Here is an 8,237-nt window from a genome sequence, read left to right as displayed (position 1 = left end):
ATTTAATTTTATTTATTCATTCACTTACTTTAATTTGACCAGAGAGAGACAGAATCGAGAGAGAGAGAGAGAGAGAGAGGAGAGAGAGAGAGAGAGAGAGAGAAGGTGAGAAAGCAAGCTACCAGGTCCAGGACTCGAACCGTGGTTGGCCATGTGGGAACATCCAGCGCCTTCATCACCATGTCACCTGCTGGTCCCTGGGTACAAATCTTTGTATGGAAGTAGACTTTCTTTTCTCTTGAATAAGTGCTAGGAGGTGAATTGACCACATTAAATGTAGGCATACACACACCCCCCCACACACACCCACACACACATATTCAACTTTGTAAGAAGCTGTCGAACTATTTATTTTTCCAAAGCGGTTTGCATTCCATTTCATGTTCTGAACAGCATTCTATGAAAGTCCTGTTTCCCCCACATCCTGGACACCACGGTCTGTCTTGTGGTATTGCTTTGTGTTTGGTGAGCATTTCCTTAAGGATGAAAGATGTTGGATTTATTTTCATGTGGTTTTGGCCATTCACATATTTTCTTTGGTGAAATACTTGGTCCAATCTTTCACCCATTTATTTGTGTTTTGTTTAATGCGTTTTCAAAGTTATTTATATGTTCTGGACACAAGTTCTTATCAGATACACATTTGGCAAATATGTACTCTTCTCTCCACCTGTGGCTCAAGTCTTCATTCTTTTAATGCTGTGTTTCAAAGAATAGAAGTTGACGTCCAGTTTATCAATGTGATATTGTGAAATCTATCACAGGGTCCTCATCCCTGTTTCCTGACATGTAGTTATGTAGCATTTTTTTTTTCTTTTACAACTTGAGGGGAAGAGTTCATTTGAAAGAGAGAGAGTAAAAATGTTTAACAGAGGGGCTGGCAGGTGATGCAGTGGTTGAAGTGTTGGACTCCCACATGGCTGACCATAGTTCAAGTCCTGGGCCTGGACACTTGCTTTCTCACTCTCCACCCCTCCCCCTGTCTCTGGTGAATTAAAAAAATAATAAATAAAATAAAATAAAATAAATGCATAGGAGAGAGGATATTTAATAGATCAAGATCCTTGAGACAGTGGATAGATGTGAGACCCAATGCGCAGATGGAAATAATAATCGTGGCTGGGGTGTCCATTCCCCCTCTTTATTTATTGTTTTTATTGCCAGTGGGTATGTGCACTCACCAGGGGAAGACACACACACTCACACACACACACACACACACACACACACAGAAAAGGTACGCTCCAGTGGGTTGTGATCTTCTCTTCTCCATTTCTCCATTCCCTCAGGATTTTGGACACACACACATGCCTGGTGTGTTCTTTCAAGCCGCCAGGGCCAGGATTCAATCTGCGGTCTGCCATGTGGGATCAAGCTCTCTTAACTCCTCGGCCATGGGGCTGACTCGAGTGTTCCTTTAGCTACGGAAGGAGGAACATGGATGCAAATTCTGTTTGTGGCAGGGAAGACAATGTAGACTGTTCTTGCTTTTTCTCAGTGAGATGAAAGACCAGGTCATGTGCTAAGGATGAAGAAAGAATGGGAGTTTTGGGAGTCTCTGGGCGGCAGACTTGTGACAATCACACGGGGAAAAGAGAGACATCTACTGAGAGACACTTATTGCTGGGCAGCACTGAGTGCTTGGAGGCGCAGGAGGCCGGGCGCTTTTAGTGATTTTGGTCTTCATTATTGCATGGTTTTGGGCAACAGCTTTTATCAGTCGAGTTGTAATAACAGAGAAACCAAATAATGGAATGAGGAAAGATGAAGATGTTGCAGGGTGGGCTCTGGGGAGGGGAGAAAAAGTGTAAGGAAGTAGAGATGCCGGAAGTAGACAAGAGCCCAAATAAGAAGCCATGTTGCCTCATGAGTGGGGGAGCCGGATGCCACATCATGGTTCTGAGATAGCGGATAGATGTGAAACCCAATGCACAAATAGAAAAAAAACCAAAACAAAGCAGCCTTGGCTCTGGCAGCTTGAGAAACACACTGAGTATATGTGCATGCATGCCCTAAATCTCAACCTGTTGGAGAAATGGAGGAGAAGGGATCGTAGTGAGGCCATGGCCCAGTGGGGGAGTGCTCTCACCCTTTCCCTCTGTCTCTGGCAAATACACATGCCCTCTGGCAATTTTTAAAAAAAGAAAGAAACCCAAATAGTAGAGATCTGAAGTGAGGAACCTATTGTATAGGAAAAGATTTGGGAGTAGTGGTGTGGGAGAGGAAATGAAATTCCATGTGAACAGCTTGTTGCATAAATCCTGCTTCTCCATAACAAATTCCTGAAACTGGAAATCATAGGCCAAAATGTATGCCTGATAAAATTTATACATATTACCAGATTCCTTTTCAAAAAGGCTGAAGAATTTTATTTCCACTAGCAAGGGGTGAAGGGAGTGGTCATCCTCCCTTCCTGGCTGTACGTGTTCTCAGTGTTTGGAATTTTGGGTAATTATTATTATTATTGTTCTCATGGAGGAAGAATGATGTATCCTAGTTATAGTTTGTGGTTTCCAGACTGCTATTATTATTATTTTTTAATTTATTTTTATTTTTTTATTTTTATTTTTATTTTTTGGAGAGGTTTTTGTTATAGGGCGCGTGCGCTCAGCAGACAGACAGAGAGGGACAGAGAGACAGAAAGCGAGAAATCACCCCCCAGGGGGGATGGTCACGCCGCAATCCCTTCTCCTCCATTCTCCTCTCGGGATCTTGGGCACGCACGCACACGCGCCCGGCGTGAGTTTTAAGCCACCGGGTCCAGGACGCGAACCGCGGTCGACTACGTGGGAGTCCAGCGACATAGCCATTACGCTAACTGCTGGTTCCCCAGACTGCTATTATTTTTGAGCAACTTCTCAAATTAATCAGTTAGTTGGATTTCCCCCAGGTTACATGTTTGTATCTCCTGGCCTTTTATTCTCTCAGGTTATTATTATTACCAACATATAATAACTTTACATATATATAAGGTATGATAGTTCAGCACAGTTATACAATGTATGTAATACCAAGTCAGGGTAATTAATACTGGGTCGTTGGAAAACTCATGACATATTTTTGCGTAGAAAGACAGGATAATACATCACGTACTTTCCCGATGACCCAGTATATCCATCATTTTCGTCATTTCTTACTGCTTCATGTTGGGAACATTCAAAATTCTCTTTTTTGGCTACTCTGAGACACACAGGGTGGATAAATTGTTATTAACTCTATTCACTGTACTGCATTTTAGAACACTAGAAATGTTTCCTCTTGGGACCAGCAGATGGCATAAGGGTTACGTAGCTGGACTCGCACATAGTTGACTGCGGTTCGAGTCCTGGGCCCAGCGACTTAAAACTCACACCTGGCACGTGTGTGTGTGAATGCCCAGATCCTGAGAGGAGAACGGAGAAGTGACTGCTGCGTGGCCATCCCCCCGGGGGGAGTGATTTCTCACTTTCATGTGCCCTATAACAAAAATCTCTCAAAAAAGGAAATGTTTCCTCTTACCTATCTATAATTTTGTTTTCCTTAATCACCATCTCTGTATCCCCACTTACCCATCCTGCCTAGGTGATAGCAGCCATCCTTCAACTCTCTACTTCTTTTCTTTTTAAAGGAATACGTATTTATTTTGTTTTCTCATAGGAACCTTTTTTATTTCTCTTATTTTTGAGAAAATTTGATCCTACAGGACCTCGAGGGAAAACCTCAGATCAATTGGCAAATACACTTGGGTGCTGTGATTTTGTAGATGGAAACACGAGGATTCTGGTGTCCTGTGTAAGACCACAGAGAGCAATGACGTTGGAGCAGGGGAACATGTGGGCCGTCTCCCGACATGGTGGAATTGGGGTTCAACTTCCTGGATTCAGCAAGGGTAGAATTTATAAGTAACTAACACCTGGGAAGTCAAAGTTGACCATCCTTAGAATGAAATTTGTTCCTGTTGGTGCTCATTGGGTTTCCCTCGAGTAGCAGAAGCTGCACTGGGGACCGTGCTCCTTCAAGGGTGCTCAGCGGTTTGCACAGAGGACACCTTTCCAGGAGGTCTGAGTCGCCTTCTCTCGTATCTACATCTTCACACCTGCACAATGTAATGTCTCAGATCAGCAAGCCAGAACTCCACGAACTCAGGAATTCAGGGAGAAGACCAAGCATTACCCAGTGTCCACTGCAGTGTGATGGCTGACTTCTTGGGGAAACCAATCACTCACTGGAAGCCAGCCCCTCAGACCTATCGGTAGGTTGAAACTAGAGCTACTGAGCCAGCAGGGATTGGCTGAGTGGCTGGAAGGTCCGATGGCTGTCTTCTTGTGCAACACCAATGTGTGGGACTTCCTAGCCCTGGGGGTGTGGCAGAGCAGGGCACCCAAAGTGTGAGTGGTGACCTGGCCACGTCTGTGCAGTTTCCCGTAGACCTCTTCGAATCTGGCCACCAGGGCAGGCAACTCCTTCACTTTTCCCCTCACTATGGCCAGCACTTCCTCTGAGAACGTGTATCTTTCACAAACCTTGGTAAGATTCCTTCTGCAGCGCCCTTTAGCTTCACTATAGAGGTCTCCAACATATTTGACTGGATACGAATGATAATGTTTAAATTCATGCAGGTCATACTTTCTGGATTCATGATTTGAGAAAAAATGGGCAAAGCTTTTGCCACTTGGTTCTGATTCAGAGCCAATGCCACAGCAAAACAGGATGCTGTCCTGGAAAAACCTTCGCGTTTGATTAGAGCTTCTTCTCCTAGTGTAGTATAGATTCTCAAAGACTCAGGACAATTCAGTTTGTAGCGAGTTGCTAAAGCAAGAACGTAAGTATCTTTGGTGAACTTCACATCATGGTTTTTCAGCTCTCTCAATACTTCCAAGGCACTTTTATATTTGCCTTTAACAAATAACATAGCCATCAAGATACTGAATGATGTAGAATCCGGGAAGAAACCTCGTAGGTGCCGGTCTCCGACGAGCTCCACCGCGGAGTCCTCAAGATCCAATTCCTAACACAGCCTCACGAAACGTGGTCCAAACTTTCAGTCTCCCAAAGTGGCATTTCAGTTCCCTGCAAGGTACCTGTAAATAAGGTTTTTAGCTAGCTCCACATCGTCCCGGGACTCACACAGAGGGAGCAAAGTTCTCAACTCCTCCTGCAAGGTGAGCCTGTTCTGGGTTCGTTTCTCTTCCAAGTTTCTAAAATGCATATTTGGTGCCTGGAAGATTATGTGCAACAGCCACCTTCTTCTTCTTTTTTTTTTTTTTTTTTTTTTAATGGACACTGGCGCTTTCACACAAACGTATGCGCTTGCCAGACAAAGAGAGACAGAGAGACAGAAAGCGAGAAATCACCCCCCAGGGGGATGGCCACGCCGCAATCCCTTCTCCTCCATTCTCCTCTCGGGATCGTGGGCACGCACACACACGAGTCCAGCGTGAGTTTAAGCCGCTGGGTCCGGGACTCGAACCACGGTCAACTACATGGGAGTCTGGCGACATAGCCATTACGCCAACTGCTGGTCCCTCAACAGCCACTTTCTTCCACTGAGATTCTTACATTTCACAGTATCACCTGTAAGTAGGTATCTTCTGGCTCTGAGAGGGCACTGGCAGCAGGTGGAGCCAAAGTTTCTCACCGCGTAATATACCGCAATCTGCAGCGCCCAGCAGAACCGTCTTCGAGGGCCGAAACATGGCAGCCATGTTGGCCTGGGCCAGAATAATGACTTATTTACTTTTATTTATTATTATTATTAAATTTGCTATCAGTCATGTGTGCTCACGAGAGAGAGAGAGAGACAGAGAGAGAGAGAGAGAGAAAGTAAAGGCCCGGGACTTGAACCATGGTCAGCCACTTGGGAGTACAGTCCCTTAATCACCATGCCACCTGCTGGCCCCCTCAATTCCCTGCTTCTATGGGGCCAGCAGGTGACATGGCAGTTAAAGCACTGGATCCCCATGGCTGACATTCTCTTCTCACAACTTCCATTCTCTGTGTTCTGTCTATGTTCCCTTCTTTGTGGGAAAGTTAATAGCTTCATTTTGAAAAGACATTAACTTTTTTGTTTTTAATATTTGCTATGGGGGGACCAGCAGATGGCATAATGGTTATGTCACTGGACTTCCACATGGCCAACCACGGTTCAAGTCCTAGACCTGGTGGCTTGAAACACACCAGGTGCATGTGCGTGTGCATCCAAAATCCCAAGAGGAGAATGGAGGAGAAGGGATTGTGGCATGGCCAGTCCCCTGGGTGGTGATTTCTTGGTTTCTGTTTCTGTCTCTGTCTCTGTCTCTCCAGAGAGTACTTATGTCCTATAGCAAAAATTTCATTTAAAAAAATTGTTACAGGGTGTGTGTACTTGCCAGAGATAGACTTAGAGAGAGTGGTAAAGTCAGAAGTCACCCCCTCAACGGGGATGGCCAATCAACCCCTTCTCCATTCTCCTCTTGGGATTTTGGGCAAATCATGCATGCCCCACATTTTTCAAGCTCCTGGATCCTGGACTCAAACTGCGTAGTTGGCCATGTAGGATCTAGACACCTTAACCACCATGTCACTGGCTGGCCCCAAAGAACATAGTTTGTTTTCTTTAAAAAAATTATTTATTAAATATTATTTGTTATTATTTTTTACTTTGACAGGAGATACAGAGAGAGAGAGAAAGGGAAAGTGAGGAAGCAAGCCTCCAGGTCTGGGACTTGAACCACGGTTGGCCATGTTGGAGTCCAGCACCTTAACTACCTTGTCACCAGCCACCCCAAAAGGACATATTCTTTAAAAATACAGTTGGATTGCTGCTAACGCAAAGAGGTAAGGGGACGGCCCATGGAAAACTTACTAATATAAAGTTGTTTTTTTTTGGAGAGGTTTTTGCTATAGGGTGCATGCATTCGCCGGAAAGACAGAGAGACAGAGAGACAGAAAGCGAGAAATCACCCCCCAGGGGGATGGCCACACCGCAGTCCCTTCTCCTCCATTCTCCTCTCGGGATCTTGGGCACGCACACACATGTGCTCAGTGTGAGTTTAAACCACCGGGTCCAGGGTTCGAACTGGGGTTAACTACATGGGAGTCCAGCGACATAGCTATTACGCTAACTGCTGGTCCCATAAATTTTTTTTTAGAGAGAAATTTTGCTATAGGGTGCATGCACTAGCTGGAAAGACAGAGAGACAGAAAGTGAGAATATCCCCCAGCAGGATGGCCACACTACAATCCTTTTTACCCCAGTCTCCTCTCAGGATTTTGGACACTCATGCACATGCCCCTAGCGTGAATTTCAAGCTGCCAGGTCTGGAACTCAAACTGCAGTTGACTACATGGGAGTCCAGCGATGTAACCATTATGCCATCTGCTGGTCCCAGGGTAATTTGTTTTTGACTGACAGGGATCAAGCACACCAGCTAGGGTTGACTGACAGCGACAACAAGGGAATGGTCACGTCATGGAGGCCTAGATCAGAAGTGGGACAAGAGTGTGGACCAAGGATAGGCATGGGTGTTCTAGCCACTAGTGGTGTCTTATGACTCTCCCTGCTATGGCTTGGTCAATATACACACCAGTTAGTGTTAGGAATTATTTCGAAAGAAGTAATTTTGTTTCATTGTATTGCCAGAGAGCATGCATGCATGTGAGTTTCAGAGAGAGAAAGCATCCTCCCCCTGCCCACTTACCCAATGAGGAATGGTCATGCTGCAGTCCTTCCTCCCCATTTTCCATCCTGTTGGGATTTTGGGTGCACGCACTCAGAATGCTTTTCAATTTTCTTAAGCCAGAATTCAGACTACAGTTGGCCATGTGGGATCCAGCTCCCAATGCACAGCACTTAGCCTCTGCACCATGGCAAGCCTCTTTTAAAGAAGTGTATGTACATGCATATAGATGCATGTCCAGGGGCTAGCAGGCATGGTGGTTAAGTTGCTGGACTTCCACATGTTCGACTGTGGTTCAAGTCCCAGACCCAGTGGCTTGAAAATTAGGCTGAGTATGGGTATGTGTGGACCTAAACATCCCAGGAGGAAAATGGAGGAGAAGGGATTGCAGAGTAGCCATCCTCCTTGGGGGGTAATTTCTTGCTATCCCTCTCACTGTCTCTCCGTTTCCCTGCATTAAGGACACCTACCCTATGGCAAAACCTAAAAAACAAACAAATAAATAAGAAACTGTGTGAATGTAAAACTTCATTGTACTCCTGGAATATTGTAGGAATATTAAAAAATAATTAACTTCTTTTTATTTATTTATTTATTTAT

General features: G+C 45.0%; 1 pseudogene; it reads right to left on the bottom strand.

Annotated features, from left to right (window-relative positions):
- Window positions 1-4,248: 4,248 nt before the first annotated feature.
- The window catches only part of LOC102475366 (pentatricopeptide repeat-containing protein 2, mitochondrial pseudogene), a 5,709-nt pseudogene continuing 1,720 nt past the window's right edge, over window positions 4,249-8,237 (bottom strand).

Source organism: Tupaia chinensis, unplaced genomic scaffold, assembly GCF_000334495.1.
Source record: "Tupaia chinensis unplaced genomic scaffold, TupChi_1.0 Scaffold143747_1, whole genome shotgun sequence".
NCBI lineage: Eukaryota > Metazoa > Chordata > Mammalia > Scandentia > Tupaiidae > Tupaia > Tupaia belangeri.
This window is presented reverse-complemented; position numbering and strand designations above follow the sequence as displayed.